At 46.8% G+C, this 16,056-nt stretch overlaps 5 non-coding genes and 1 pseudogene across 5 annotated transcripts; all 6 read left to right on the top strand.

Annotated features, from left to right (window-relative positions):
• The first annotated feature begins 5,427 nt into the window (after positions 1–5,427).
• On the top strand, positions 5,428–5,615 carry LOC141233666 (U2 spliceosomal RNA). The gene has a single exon (XR_012299734.1). It is a non-coding gene; the product is annotated as a U2 spliceosomal RNA (small nuclear RNA).
• A 1,112-nt stretch (positions 5,616–6,727) lies between these two features.
• LOC141233711 (U2 spliceosomal RNA) lies at positions 6,728–6,826 on the top strand (annotated as a pseudogene).
• A 539-nt stretch (positions 6,827–7,365) lies between these two features.
• On the top strand, positions 7,366–7,547 carry LOC141233644 (U2 spliceosomal RNA). Its single transcript, XR_012299717.1, has one exon. It is a non-coding gene; the product is annotated as a U2 spliceosomal RNA (small nuclear RNA).
• A 1,113-nt stretch (positions 7,548–8,660) lies between these two features.
• On the top strand, positions 8,661–8,851 carry LOC141233522 (U2 spliceosomal RNA). Its single transcript, XR_012299597.1, has one exon. It is a non-coding gene; the product is annotated as a U2 spliceosomal RNA (small nuclear RNA).
• A 1,115-nt stretch (positions 8,852–9,966) lies between these two features.
• LOC141233521 (U2 spliceosomal RNA) lies at positions 9,967–10,157 on the top strand. Its single transcript, XR_012299596.1, has one exon. It is a non-coding gene; the product is annotated as a U2 spliceosomal RNA (small nuclear RNA).
• A 1,115-nt stretch (positions 10,158–11,272) lies between these two features.
• On the top strand, positions 11,273–11,463 carry LOC141233520 (U2 spliceosomal RNA). The gene has a single exon (XR_012299595.1). It is a non-coding gene; the product is annotated as a U2 spliceosomal RNA (small nuclear RNA).
• The last annotated feature ends 4,593 nt before the right edge of the window (positions 11,464–16,056 follow it).

The following is a 16,056-nucleotide window of genomic DNA, read 5'->3' as shown; positions in this document are numbered from 1 at the left end:
CGCGTGGATTGCAGCAGCAGCAAGCCGAAAAGTGCAGGCATGTAAGGGATCTAGAGGTTGACAACATGTCTTCTTAACGGGAGTCCAGGAGCTCATCTCCACAAATGGACTTTTCAGGATCCTTGGGTGGCTCCGTAGTTTGAAACCAATTCTGGTTATCGCTTCTCGGCCTTTTGGCTACGATCAAGTGCTTTATTGCAGGAGATTGTGGTTGAAGGGCACTCGGGTACCCCTCTCCTTGGCCTGGCAGGATCGTCCACTTTGGTGGACTTAACCTGCTTGCTGCTATTAGGGAGAGGGCTTAGTCCCAGGGTAACGAGTTGCGATCCCCCAGCTTCCAGGTGTTTTTCGCTGCAAGAACACTGGGAGCGCAGATTGCAAGCGGCTGCAATTTGCAACCTTGTTGCATTTTTCCATGGAGGTTGACCCTAACCTCGTGCCTCTTTATGCGAGGCTAAAAAACTCTATCCGAGTTCACTTCACGGCGGGTGGCTCGGATATGAGGAAATTAGGGTATGTAGTCCAGGACGTGCTCAGGAACCTTCTTGGCGTACAAAGGAATGAAATTCTCTCCATCCAGGATTATCCCAGAAGAGGTGACTATGACATCACATTCACCGGAGAAGGTATTTTTAGAGATGTACTAGAAAAGTTAAAAAAAGTTGAAAATAGTCCTGTTTTGAAAGGGATACAAATTGTTGAGCACGTCCTGGATGAGGTAAGACTGGTTATTGTAAAAATATTTTCGCCCTTTGTTTCTGCTCCAGAAGTAATGTCATTTCTAGCAATTTATTTTAAAAGTGTTAAATGTATTGGGAAGATATTAAACGAATATAACATATGGACATCTAAGTGGAAATTCCTTGTGAAGTGTACAAGAGATCCAAATACACCAGGTGGTATACGGCTCCCCCCTGCCCGTTTCAAAATTGGGCAAACAAATGGGGATTTCTTCTTTTCTGGGATGCCAGTATATTGCAGAAATTGTGGGCGCTATGGTCATTCAAAAGAAAACTGTCATGTATCATGTAGAAATTGTGCTAGTGAAGAACATGAGACAAAAGAATTCCCTAAGGAAAAGAAATGCAGTTTTTGCCAGACTCCAGGTCACTTTTATTTTTCTTGCCCTCACAGATTTCGGGAAGATGAGCAAAAGGGGAAGTCCAAGACGTCCGACCAAGGACCAAAAGATCAGACCACCCCTCAGGAGGAGGAACAACAACCTGGAGCCTCTGGAGACAATAAGGGCGTACCAAATAGTGAAGTGTCTCCAGAGTCTATGACAGGTAAAATACCAAATCCCAAAACCTGGCTGCAGGACCTGCGGGAGTCCAAAAGGAGGGCTGAGAAGGAACAGAAGGGCACTACTGGTAAGGTCAAAAGGGACCGGCAAAAGGCCGACACAGAAGCCCATGCCCAGTCTGGGTCTCCTAGTGCTGAGGGCGCTGAGTGGATAAAGGTGGGTCCTAAGAAAAAGAAAAAGGGTGGTTCGGAGGAGGCAGCAGGAGGTGAACAGATGGACACTTCTCCTGAAGGGGACGTGGACGCTGGACCCTCAGGGGTTTCGGTCTCCGCTGCTACAGGTGGGGACCGGGATCTTGCTGCCTCTGAAGAGTCAGAGGCTCTGCCTTGTGCGCAACCTCCTCCTATAGGACGACCTTCTACAGGTCAAACAGGGGCGGCGGAACCCCTCGGGGACCCACCTGATGAGGAACTGCATGGCCAGCCAATGGAGACCCAGCGGGTTCTGCCAGCCAGCCCTCCGAGCTATGCCAGTGTAGCGTCGGGTTTATATAAATGTGGTAATCTTTCCTCCTCCACGGAGACTCTCGTGACGATACTATCAGATGAGGAGGGAGGCGCAAGCCCAGTGGTCTGATCAGGTTCATCGGACAGGTAAATCCGTTGCTCTTAGTTACCTAAGTAAAATTTCTACATTTTCTAATGATGGCTGAACTCAAAGGTATTTCCCTCAACGTGAGAGGCATAAAATCTAACACGAGAAGAACTGCTCTTTTTAATTTTTTTACGTGTTTTACTGCATCTGTATTTTTTCTGCAAGAATGTAATATCCCACATGAAATGTCATATCAAAAATATAAAGATGAGTGGAAGTGTGGGCCATCTGTCTGGTCCGGATCGAATGCTGCAGGATCAGCGGGTGTAGCCATACTTTTTAATGGGAACGTTTTAATTGATTTTATTCAGGAATTTTTACCAGGTCGTATTTTATTAGTGAAAGCTTTTATTGATGGTATTAGATGGCAGTTTTTAAATTTTTATGGATCCCCAGAGAAAAATGAAAGAGCCGAAATGCTTGATCTTTTACCATTATTTATTAATAACTCTGAACCTTTTATCTTAGCAGGGGATTTTAATTGTGTTTTAAAAGGTGAAAACCGGCGCTCCAGCTCTGTAAGCAGGAACTACGATAAAACCTCAGGTATGCTACATGATATAGTCAAAGATGCTAAATTGATAGACATATATAAAGAGTGTCATAGTGACAGCCCAGAGGACGCCGGTTTCACTTGGAGCAATGCTAATTGTAGCTCTAGGATTGATTTTATTTTTGGTTCAGATAAAACAATACCTGCCAAATGTGAAGTTTTAACTAATATATTTTCAGACCATAAACTTTTATCCTTTACCATAAAAGTAAATGACAACAAAAAATGTGGTAAGAAAAGCTGGAAAATGAACGTATCCCTTTTAACCGACCCGCAGATTTTATCAGATTTTATTGAGTTTTATAGGAAATGTAGAAAAGGGAAAAAAACAAATGAGACTATGAGTGTATGGTGGGATAGAATGAAAGTAAAAATAAAAGACTTTTTTATTAAAAAGAGTATATGTAGAGCCAAAGAAAAATATGAAGAATATAGAATTTTAAATACCCGCCTACAAACATTATTTAAGCTCAGAGACAATGGGATAGATGTACAAGTTGATATTTCAAACTTAAAAGAAGAGATTTCAAAATGGCTAGAACAAAAAGGAAAAGAGATAATTTTTCGTTCTAGAGTACAACATATAGAAGAAAATGAAAAGTGTTCCAGATATTTTTTTAGGAAAAATAAAAAAGAAAAAGTGATAATTGACCATATAGATGGTGAGAATAATATAAAAAATATGCTGGGTAAAGTTGAGGGTTTTTTTTCTAATCTTTTTAATGGAAAAAATATAGATAATAAATTAATGGATGATTCGCTGCAAGGACTAACAGCTGTTTTAGATCCCGCATCCCAAGAGTTTTTATCCCAAGTTTTAACGGAACAAGAAGTGTTAAAAACTATTAAAAGTTTTAAAACTGGAAAGGTCCCTGGTCCTGATGGCATCCCAATAGAATTTTATGTATGTTTTTATGATATTTTAAAAGATGATTTGTTTTATTTGTTTACTGAGGTTTTTAATAATAAGGTTTTATTAAATTCCTGGAAGAAAGGTGAAGTCTCCCTCCTATACAAAAAAGGCGATAAATCAAAATTAGAAAACTGGAGACCAATAACACTTTTAAATTGTGACTATAAAATAATGGCTAAAATTTGTGCAAATCGTCTAAAAGTAGTCATCAGCAAAGTTATTCATTCTAATCAAGTGTGTGGGGTGCCGGGGCGCAGTATATGGGACAATCTGAATTTAGTGAAAGACTGTATTGAGGATGTGAAAGACAGAAAGGGGAAAATGGCGATTTTATCTATTGATTTTGAAAAAGCATTTGACCGTGTCTCACACTTTTATCTTTTTAAAGTTTTAGAGAAAATGGGCATACCAGAAGGGTTTTTACTATCGCTTAAAGCATTTTACAAGGATTGTACAAGTAAGATTTTAGTGAATGGTTTTAAGACACAAGAGGTATTTTTACGGTCAGGGGTGAAACAGGGATGCCCTCTGTCCCCCCTACTGTTTATCTGTGCACTGGAACCAATGTTATGTGCAATACGCCAAAATAAACAGATATGCGGTGTCCCTCTGCCTGGAATCGGTGGTTTGGAGGCCAAGGTTGTAGGCTACATGGATGACGGTCTTGTGTACAGATGCACCATCACTTACGGCCACTCTCCATCAAGTGCAATCCTTTTGTCTAGCTTCTGGTTTTAAAATCAATTTTAATAAGTGTAACATTTTAAGTGTTGGGGGGATGATTTTACGTGATGTACCAATTAATGTCTCCGAATCCATTTCCATTTTAGGTATATCATTCACTGAAAATAATGATGGTTATAATAGTTGGGAAACAGTTACACAGAAAGTAAATACGAAAATATGTATGTGGAACATGAGGAGACTTACAATGGAGGGTAAAGTATTGGTTTTAAAGATGGTGATTTTACCTCTTTTATTGTATCTTAGCATGGTTTTCCCCCCGCCTGTTAATGTTTTAAAAAAGATAACCAAAACCTGTTTTACCTTCTTTTGGAACTCAAAAATGGAAAAGCTGAAAAGAGAAATCGTGATGAAATCAAAAGTAAAAGGTGGTAAAGATTTTCCAGATTTTAATAGGTTTCTTTTAATCCATCTGTTCGTTTACTGTTTTAATGCCCTTTTTAAGAATCACTATTGGTCCTTTTTTATGCGTTTTAATACAGGATTTTTTATGAGAAAGTTTGGATGGTATGAAGTTAATATATCTGTGCCCCATGCTTTTAATTTGTCGACGCATTATGAGATTTTAAGGAAAATAGTGTCCGATTTTAATTTAGGGACTAAGAAAATAGAGGAATTAAGAAATAGTAAGAAACTAATTAAAGAATTACGTAAAAGTGAGGAAATATGTAATGTTGACAGATATGATGATGACAAATCTATGTCTATCTGGAAAATGATTAACGTTTTTTATCTTTTTAATGAACAGAGAGATCTGGCTTGGAGTTGCATGCACCGCTGTCTTCCTTGCCGGGCATTCCAATACAGAAGAGGATTTGTGAGGTCTGCCATCTGCCCAAGAGCCGGATGCCAAGACGAGGAAACGGTGGAACATCTATTATGGACATGTAATTTTGCAAAGGATTTCTGGAGAAGACTGCTCCCCCTACTGGAAAGGGTGGCAGACCTCAAGGACTTTACATATAAAACTGTGCTATACGGACTTATGGAATGCCCCACAATGGACCAGTACACAATGGCTTGGAAGACAGTGAACTGCGCCAAGTCATCTCTCTGGAAAGCGCGCAACATTGCTATTTTTAAACAAGATGTTTTATCAGTGAATGATGTTTTAAGTTTATGTTTATGTGAAATGTATACTTATTATTTAATTGACAAAAAGAAGAATATACATATTTCCAAAAAATGGCTTGTTGACCAATGGAACCTAATTATTTAAAATCTTTGTATTTTTTTGTTTTGTAAATTTCATTTGTCTTTTAACGTTTGGTATTTGTGTAATTATGCTTGTAATTTGTTAAAGTTTTAATAAACGGTTTTATCCCTCTGCAGGGGATAGCCAAATTAAAAAAAAATCTGTTCTTATCAGTTTAATATCTGATACGTCCCCTATCTGGGGACCATATATTAAATGGATTTTTAGAACAGGGAGATGGAAAAAGAGCTTGCTCTGTCCACTCCACGCATTGACCTGGTATTGCAGTATCTCCAGGACCGGTGCACCCCTTCTTTAATGCAGTTTCTAAAATCAGAAAGAATTGAATTCAATGTTTTTTGTTCATTTTGCTTGTTTGTCGGATTTTGGGATGGACTCTTTGGCTTTGCTTTTCTTCTCCTCATTGGATTTTTCATGTTCAAAGTTGCAGAAGCCAGATTACAAGCTCATTTTGGTTCAACTTCAGCAACTGTGCATTGCATTGCCATGTAATGTGATGCAATGCTATCTTTCTAGCTCTCCCTTTTTACTTCCTTTTGGATAAACAGACATATTAGGCAAGCATTTTGGAGCTTTCACCTAAATAACTACAGGTGGTGAGATAAGCTGCACAATATAATTGACCTTTCAGTATATTGTTGCACACACACCATCTATTTAGCAAATGCCCTTGTTATCAACAGCAGCCTTTTAAACTCACCTGAGCTAACAGGTATGTGCGCTGGTTACTCTGCTGCGCTTAAAATTTCTTTTTTGGTTTGCTACAATGCCTTTTCTGAAACGTTGTCTCCCTCTGCTGGAACACTGACTTCTTTCATTTAATGCCTGCAGACTATAAAAGAGAACCCAACCCAAAAAGTTTGGTTGATTAGTCTGTGGCATTCTGTTAAACTGTTGCTTATGGCGGTCTCTGTGAGCTTCTCAGCGACATTCAGCCAGCCAGGTATCCTGCCTGCAGTAGATGGAATGTGGCAATGGAACGCTGGCTGCGCGTGTCATAATAGGCTCTGAGCCTTTATATACCTGTGCACAGCAGCAGCCACCTTCAGTCTGCTGCTGGACAGCCAGCAGCAGCAGCAGGAGAGGTATGTAATCAGGAGCCCTCCTGCTAAGGGTAGACAGCTGCTCGTTCCACCCCACCCCCCGCCTTAATTGGTTCTCCTCCCTTCCAACGGTGTTGAGGCGGGTGGGAACAGCAGGGGGTGAAGGTGCTGTGTTTAAAGAGGTGGAGTTATGCAGATCTAAAACGCGTGGATTGCAGCAGCAGCAAGCCGAAAAGTGCAGGCATGTAAGGGATCTAGAGGTTGACAACATGTCTTCTTAACGGGAGTCCAGGAGCTCATCTCCACAAATGGACTTTTCAGGATCCTTGGGTGGCTCCATAGTTTGAAACCAATTCTGGTTATCGCTTCTCGGCCTTTTGGCTAAGATCAAGTGTAGTATCTGTTGAAAAGGCAGTTTTGTCCTTGGGCTGCCCTAGTAAATTGATGCATATTACACACTGGTTGGTGCACTTGTTAGTACGCCAGGTCGCTCATAGAGTTATCTGATGGAAAACATGGCCCTCCAGGATCGAAGTCACTAGGCTGGGTAAGTGTGAGGGCTTTGGAGCAATGTGCCCCAGGAGTAGGCGCCTGGTGGGAGTCCAAGCTTACTGGGACTGGGAACCCCAGAAAGACTTGGCTTCGTAGCACGCCGCACCTTTGCCAATCATACTTTCTGAGCAACCCCCCCTATTCCTGGCCTCCGGGCTAGGAAGGGGAATTTTTATAAACCCGGTCGGAGGTCCGGTCAGCTTTGGGCTGAGAAACCAACAAAGGCTCCAGCTCCACTAGGGTGGCAGCCTAGATGGAAGCTGGGAGCACGAAAACGGCTCTTCTCCGGCTTCGGCTAGGGAGAGCATCGGAGATCCCTGACCCTCGCTGTGGCCTTCTGGCTCGGAGGGATGGGAATGGTTTATTGGGGACCCTCTCCTCCGGGAAGGGTCCACATGAATCCTCGCCTCGTGCGCTGTTTTGGTGTGACTTCGGTCACATTTTTCAGTGCCTTGGATGCAGCTTCAATCAAAAAATCTGTTCTTATCAGTTTAATATCTGATACGTCCCCTATCTGGGGACCATATATTAAATGGATTTTTAGAACAGGGAGATGGAAAAAGAGCTTGCTCTGTCCACTCCACGCATTGACCTGGTATTGCAGTATCTCCAGGACCGGTGCACCCCTTCTTTAATGCAGTTTCTAAAATCAGAAAGAATTGAATTCAATGTTTTTTGTTCATTTTGCTTGTTTGTCGGATTTTGGGATGGACTCTTTGGCTTTGCTTTTCTTCTCCTCATTGGAATTTTCATGTTCAAAGTTGCAGAAGCCAGATTACAAGCTCATTTTGGTTCAACTTCAGCAACTGTGCATTGCATTGCCATGTAATGTGATGCAATGCTATCTTTCTAGCTCTCCCTTTTTACTTCCTTTTGGATAAACAGACATATTAGGCAAGCATTTTGGAGCTTTCACCTAAATAACTACAGGTGGTGAGATAAGCTGCACAATATAATTGACCTTTCAGTATATTGTTGCACACACACCATCTATTTAGCAAATGCCCTTGTTATCAACAGCAGCCTTTTAAACTCACCTGAGCTAACAGGTATGTGAGCTGGTTACTCTGCTGCGCTAAAAAATTTCTTTTTTGGTTTGCTACACTGCCTTTTCTGAAACGTTGTCTCCCTCTGCTGGAACACTGACTTCTTTCATTTAATGCCTGCAGACTATAAAAGAGAACCCAACCCAAAAAGTTTGGTTGATTATTCTGTGGCATTCTGTTAAACTGTTGCTTATGGCGGTCTCTGTGAGCTTCTCAGCGACATTCAGCCAGCCAGGTATCCTGCCTGCAGTAGATGGAATGTGGCAATGGAACGCTGGCTGCGCGTGTCATAATAGGCTCTGAGCCTTTATATACCTGTGCACAGCAGCAGCCACCTTCAGTCTGCTGCTGGACAGCCAGCAGCAGCAGCAGGAGAGGTATGTAATCAGGAGCCCTCCTGCTAAGGGTAGACAGCTGCTCGTTCCACCCCACCCCCCGCCTTAATTGGTTCTCCTCCCTTCCAACGGTGTTGAGGCGGGTGGGAACAGCAGGGGGTGAAGGTGCTGTGTTTAAAGAGGTGGAGTTATGCAGATCTAAAACGCGTGGATTGCAGCAGCAGCAAGCCGAAAAGTGCAGGCATGTAAGGGATCTAGAGGTTGACAACATGTCTTCTTAACGGGAGTCCAGGAGCTCATCTCCACAAATGGACTTTTCAGGATCCTTGGGTGGCTCCGTAGTTTGAAACCAATTCTGGTTATCGCTTCTCGGCCTTTTGGCTAAGATCAAGTGTAGTATCTGTTCTTATCAGTTTAATATCTGATACGTCCCCTATCTGGGGACCATATATTAAATGGATTTTTAGAACAGGGAGATGGAAAAAGAGCTTGCTCTGTCCACTCCACGCATTGACCTGGTATTGCAGTATCTCCAGGACCGGTGCACCCCTTCTTTAATGCAGTTTCTAAAATCAGAAAGAATTGAATTCAATGTTTTTTGTTCATTTTGCTTGTTTGTCGGATTTTGGGATGGACTCTTTGGCTTTGCTTTTCTTCTCCTCATTGGATTTTTCATGTTCAAAGTGGCAGAAGCCAGATTACAAGCTCATTTTGGTTCAACTTCAGCAACTGTGCATTGCATTGCCATGTAATGTGATGCAATGCTATCTTTCTAGCTCTCCCTTTTTACTTCCTTTTGGATAAACAGACATATTAGGCAAGCATTTTGGAGCTTTCACCTAAATAACTACAGGTGGTGAGATAAGCTGCACAATATAATTGACCTTTCAGTATATTGTTGCACACACACCATCTATTTAGCAAATGCCCTTGTTATCAACAGCAGCCTTTTAAACTCACCTGAGCTAACAGGTATGTGCGCTGGTTACTCTGCTGCGCTTAAAATTTCTTTTTTGGTTTGCTACAATGCCTTTTCTGAAACGTTGTCTCCCTCTGCTGGAACACTGACTTCTTTCATTTAATGCCTGCAGACTATAAAAGAGAACCCAACCCAAAAAGTTTGGTTGATTAGTCTGTGGCATTCTGTTAAACTGTTGCTTATGGCGGTCTCTGTGAGCTTCTCAGTGACATTCAGCCAGCCAGGTATCCTGCCTGCAGTAGATGGAATGTGGCAATGGAACGCTGGCTGCGCGTGTCATAATAGGCTCTGAGTCTTTATATACCTGTGCACAGCAGCAGCCACCTTCAGTCTGCTGCTGGACAGCCAGCAGCAGCAGCAGCAGGAGAGGTATGTAATCAGGAGCCCTCCTGCTAAGGGTAGACAGCTGCTCGTTCCACCCCACCCCCCGCCTTAATTGGTTCTCCTCCCTTCCAACGGTGTTGAGGCGGGTGGGAACAGCAGGGGGTGAAGGTGCTGTGTTTAAAGAGGTGGAGTTATGCAGATCTAAAACGCGTGGATTGCAGCAGCAGCAAGCCGAAAAGTGCAGGCATGTAAGGGATCTAGAGGTTGACAACATGTCTTCTTAACGGGAGTCCAGGAGCTCATCTCCACAAATGGACTTTTCAGGATCCTTGGGTGGCTCCGTAGTTTGAAACCAATTCTGGTTATCGCTTCTCGGCCTTTTGGCTAAGATCAAGTGTAGTATCTGTTCTTATCAGTTTAATATCTGATACGTCCCCTATCTGGGGACCATATATTAAATGGATTTTTAGAACAGGGAGATGGAAAAAGAGCTTGCTCTGTCCACTCCACGCATTGACCTGGTATTGCAGTATCTCCAGGACCGGTGCACCCCTTCTTTAATGCAGTTTCTAAAATCAGAAAGAATTGAATTCAATGTTTTTTGTTCATTTTGCTTGTTTGTCGGATTTTGGGATGGACTCTTTGGCTTTGCTTTTCTTCTCCTCATTGGATTTTTCATGTTCAAAGTTGCAGAAGCCAGATTACAAGCTCATTTTGGTTCAACTTCAGCAACTGTGCATTGCATTGCCATGTAATGTGATGCAATGCTATCTTTCTAGCTCTCCCTTTTTACTTCCTTTTGGATAAACAGACATATTAGGCAAGCATTTTGGAGCTTTCACCTAAATAACTACAGGTGGTGAGATAAGCTGCACAATATAATTGACCTTTCAGTATATTGTTGCACACACACCATCTATTTAGCAAATGCCCTTGTTATCAACAGCAGCCTTTTAAACTCACCTGAGCTAACAGGTATGTGCGCTGGTTACTCTGCTGCGCTTAAAATTTCTTTTTTGGTTTGCTACAATGCCTTTTCTGAAACGTTGTCTCCCTCTGCTGGAACACTGACTTCTTTCATTTAATGACTGCAGACTATAAAAGAGAACCCAACCCAAAAAGTTTGGTTGATTAGTCTGTGGCATTCTGTTAAACTGTTGCTTATGGCGGTCTCTGTGAGCTTCTCAGCGACATTCAGCCAGCCAGGTATCCTGCCTGCAGTAGATGGAATGTGGCAATGGAACGCTGGCTGCGCGTGTCATAATAGGCTCTGAGCCTTTATATACCTGTGCACAGCAGCAGCCACCTTCAGTCTGCTGCTGGACAGCCAGCAGCAGCAGCAGCAGGAGAGGTATGTAATCAGGAGCCCTCCTGCTAAGGGTAGACAGCTGCTCGTTCCACCCCACCCCCCGCCTTAATTGGTTCTCCTCCCTTCCAACGGTGTTGAGGCGGGTGGGAACAGCAGGGGGTGAAGGTGCTGTGTTTAAAGAGGTGGAGTTATGCAGATCTAAAACGCGTGGATTGCAGCAGCAGCAAGCCGAAAAGTGCAGGCATGTAAGGGATCTAGAGGTTGACAACATGTCTTCTTAACGGGAGTCCAGGAGCTCATCTCCACAAATGGACTTTTCAGGATCCTTGGGTGGCTCCGTAGTTTGAAACCAATTCTGGTTATCGCTTCTCGGCCTTTTGGCTAAGATCAAGTGTAGTATCTGTTCTTATCAGTTTAATATCTGATACGTCCCCTATCTGGGGACCATATATTAAATGGATTTTTAGAACAGGGAGATGGAAAAAGAGCTTGCTCTGTCCACTCCACGCATTGACCTGGTATTGCAGTATCTCCAGGACCGGTGCACCCCTTCTTTAATGCAGTTTCTAAAATCAGAAACAATTGAATTCAATGTTTTTTGTTCATTTTGCTTGTTTGTCGGATTTTGGGATGGACTCTTTGGCTTTGCTTTTCTTCTCCTCATTGGATTTTTCATGTTCAAAGTTGCAGAAGCCAGATTACAAGCTCATTTTGGTTCAACTTCAGCAACTGTGCATTGCATTGCCATGTAATGTGATGCAATGCTATTGTAGCACCCTGAGGATTCGGCTGCTACAGGTTTATTGCACCTCAACCCAGAGGTGTGATATTCCACTCCCGGGTAAGGATGGAGTGTGGAACTGAGCTCGGTAGGCTGCATGCACTACACACATCCCATTTCCGAGGAGCAGACCGACGGTACTCCCACTTAGAAATGTGCAGGTACGACCGAGTCTGTTCCTGGCTGGAGTGGGAGGGGGGTGGTACATCCCAAGTAGTATAGGGGCAGATAGGGGGAGCAGCCTGGGTAAAGTTAGGAGCTCATTGGTTGCTGGTCACCTGAGCTCACACATAGAGGGTGTATATAAGGTGGGCACCAACTAAGAACAGGGTCAGTTGCAGAGAGAAAGTCAGCGAGCAGAGGAGAAGAGAGACCCAGAGTGAGAGAGGAGAAAGAGAGACCCAGAGGGGGAAACAGAAGAAGAGGACTCTAAGAACCCAAATTAAATCCCCGGGTGAAGAGTCGGCACAGGGTACCGGAACCCAAGCTGGTGGGGGCAAAAACACACCCCAGCCAGAGACCGGAGGCCGTGGGCAGCGTCTGCCACGGCCACCCACCACATCCACCACGAAGGCATACCACGTGGAGGGTCAGGGAACCTAAGGCCAAGGGTCTCCCAACAGAAGGCCCGAGGGAGCTGGACCTGGGTGGATCAATAGTGGGGACGGCCAGAGAAAGGACAGAAGGAGAGCTCAGGGTCACGCTCCGGACTTATTTGGGGGTTGGCTGGATCCAGAACCTGGTGGACGCAGCACGGCTCGGGAGGTCACTCGAAGCTGGAGTGACCGGAACATCAGCAGTGAGTAAACATCCTAAACTGCATAACCCGACTCTGTCTCTGATTGCCGTCTACACTGCATCACCACAACCCCCATCCTCTGCACCTGATCCCCCTGAGGCTATACCCCACCCGTTGGGGGTTATATCACCAAAGCTGCACCTACACCACCAGCCTCAGCGGACCCTGCTGCAGCGGCGGCCACAGTGACCGCAACACAATGGGTGGCGTAGTCGATATTAAGAACTTAGTAACATCTGTAGGACTGCCACATACAACTGAGTTTGACACCCTGGGCACGGACCGGGTCACAGCCACTCGGAAGACTACAACCCCCATCTGATCCGGCTCCGGGTATTCCCCTAAAGAATATGGCCCAGGGGGCGCGTCAACTTTGGCGTAGTCGGCAGGATTACGTGCCCGCAACACCCGGGTACTGCGTGCCTGAAGAAAAGAACATCGTTACCTCAGAAAGAAGTCTCCTGCCGGTTCCGGAGGGTCCCCGCCATCGGACCCCATCACCAGTCGATTCCAGCCGGTTGTCCGCCATTAACAGCGTTTTCCCGCCATCTGCAGAGTTTCCCGCCACTGGGAAGCGATTCCCGCCATTTCCAAAGGTTTCCCGCCTTGGAAGAGCGGACGCCATTATGTGCGTGCCAGAGGGTGGTAGGAGGCCGCCTCCCATCGTGGGCCAGGACCGAAAATGGCGCCAAAAGTGGAAACCGCCCCCACCAACAGAGACTGTGATGCTGGAGGTGTCGGTCAGCGTGAAAGAACCGCCCCTGGAGCTGACAATCACCAAGTGGCCCCGGGACCGCCCTCGAAGGGGGAGGAGACGAAAGAAAAGAACGAAGATGGGTGCCGCCTGGAGCAGTCTGGAGCGAGCGCACCCGGAGGCAAGAAGCCTGGAGAAGAGTAGCGGAGGAGCTCACCCGGAGATGGCGAGAGAGCAGAGCAGCACCGGCCCGCTGGCCAGGAGCCTGCTGGAAGAAGAGCAGAGCAGCACCGACCCGTTGGTCAGGAGCCTGCTGGAAACCACGACCCCACTAGGCCTAGTGGAGGTCCTTGCACAGCTCCCCCGAGACCGGGAGTGTGCACAGACTGCCCTGGAGGGCCTCGCACGGAGGATGGCCCGGGTACAGCGAGAGACATTGGCGGAGTGGAGCCGAGAGATGGCCCAGCAAACCAAGACCCGGAGCACGCCAGCCAAGATGAGGAGACAGACCGCCTCTGAGGATGGCGCGGGAGGACCCAAGGCCGGAGACGGCGCCGAAAAGGGAGCCGAACGCATGGAGGCAGGTAAAGGGGACGTCTATACCCCAAACCGGGACACCGCTTACCTGCCCCAGCTCCCCGTCGCAGAGCCCGAAAGTCCCCCTGCTGTGCCCGAAAACGCCATGTCACCGACGCAGACTAGGCCCCAACCGGAAGCCGCCGCCGCGACCCCTGTGACGCCATGCGCAATGACCCCGAGCGTGGCAAAACAGGAAGCAACACCAGCCTAGTCGCAGGGCCTAGAATTCCCGGGCGTCGCATCACCAACAGCGCCCCCTACCTCCGTGGAGCCTCCGGCCTGGCCGCAAGGCCAGGTAGCCCAGGGCGCCGCCGTCCTAACGGTGCCCTTCACCTTCCAGGTGCCCCAGGCCTGGCCGCAAGGCCTGGGCAACCCGGGCGCCACCACCACCGCGCCCGCACCCGTAAAACCAAGGGTGCCGCGTCTGGGAGAGGACTTGTTTGCCCAGCACACGTGGCCCGACGGGCAGCCTTTCATCTGGCCCCAGAAATATTATGAACTGGAGCACCAGAGGAGAGTTGGGGCCATGTGTGCACCCCTGATTCCGGCTCCGAAGCCCGTGATAAGGATCTCGCCCCCGCTTGAAGAATCCCAATTTGAGTGGGACCCCACCGGAGAAGACCTAATGGGGTTCACTCAAGAAACCAGGGCAGCTGCAGCGGAGCGTGCTGAGTGCTGCCGACAGCAGCTCGAGGAGTTTGCGAGGGAGCGGAGAGAGAGGCGGGTCCGGGAACAACAGGCCCAAATAAGGAGCGCCGAGCAGAAGAGCCGAACCAGGAGGGACCCCCGCGCAGCGCACAGTCCCCGCACCACCGGGACTGTAATTAAGTTCAACATGCAGCATGGGTGGGGCTTCATCAGAGACCACAACACCCCCGGCGACGTCTTTGTCACGCGCAGAGATGTGGAGTCCCATCTGCCGGAGGGGCACAGAGGTCGTGACCTTTATATCGGGGACGAGGTCACCTTTACCCGGCACAAGTGTGCCAAAGGACCTTACGCCCTCCATGTGCATCGCCTGACGGAGGAGGAGCTGCGATGTGAGGAGGAAGAGCAAGAGGATCCGGACGGGTCTGAAGCTGAGATCCCCAAAGAAGGAGCAGGAGGAAGACGTTGTTGAGTACAGCGGAGCAGGTGCTGTAAATAGTTACCCGACCGGGGTATAAAGAAACTGTTATTGCTAATATAGTCCCCGTTGGGACCAGCTGATGTGAACTGTTCACCCGTTTACCCTTAATCCCACAGGCTGAGGACTGTGAGCAGCCATTCCCTTTCCCTCCTTAACTGGCCGAGGACTGAGAGCGGCCATACCCTTGTATATAGTTGCGCGTCCTAAAGCGCCCCCTACTGGTTTTACTGTTAAATCATCTTAAAGAAAGGAACTGTCGCACTTTGCCCGGTCAACAGTTGCCCAGTGACCGGAGGAGGAACAAGAGACGACGAGAATGTTTAATGCTGCTAATTTATATAAAGTTTTATATGTTTTATATGTTTATGTTTATATGAAAAATTTTGTATGTTTTGTGATGTTTTTGTCTTACAGCCCGAGGACGTGCTGTGATTTACCAGGGGGGAATGTAGCACCCTGAGGATTCGGCTGCTACAGGGGTATTGCACCTCAACCCAGAGGTGTGATATTCCACTCCCGGGTAAGGATGGAGTGTGGAACTGAGCTCGGTAGGCTGCATGCACTACACACATCCCATTTCCGAGGAGCAGACCGACGGTACTCCCACTTAGAAATGTGCAGGTACGACCGAGTCTGTTCCTGGCTGGAGTGGGAGGGGGGTGGTACATCCCAAGTAGTGTAGGGGCAGATAGGGGGAGCAGCCTGGGTAAAGTTAGGAGCTCATTGGGTGCTGGTCACCTGAGCTCACACATAGAGGGTGTATATAAGGTGGGCACCAACTAAGAACAGGGTCAGTTGCAGAGAGAAAGTCAGCGAGCAGAGGAGAAGAGAGACCCAGAGTGAGAGAGGAGAAAGAGAGACCCAGAGGGGGAAACAGAAGAAGAGGACTCTAAGAACCCAAATTAAATCCCCGGGTGAAGAGTCGGCACAGGGTACCGGAACCCAAGCTGGTGGGGGCAAAAACACACCCCAGCCAGAGACCGGAGGCCGTGGGCAGCGTCTGCCATGGCCACCCACCACATCCACCACGAAGGCATACCACGTGGAGGGTCAGGGAACCCAAGGCCAAGGGTCTCCCAACAGAAGGCCCGAGGGAGCTGGACCTGGGTGGATCAATAGTGGGGACGGCCAGAGAAAGGACAGAAGGAGAGCTCAGGGTCACG

Source organism: Phyllobates terribilis, unplaced genomic scaffold (assembly GCF_046119375.1).
Source record: "Phyllobates terribilis strain yellow unplaced genomic scaffold, ASM4611937v1 Scaffold_602__1_contigs__length_984359, whole genome shotgun sequence".
Classification (NCBI taxonomy): Eukaryota; Metazoa; Chordata; class Amphibia; order Anura; family Dendrobatidae; genus Phyllobates; species Phyllobates terribilis.
This window is presented reverse-complemented; position numbering and strand designations above follow the sequence as displayed.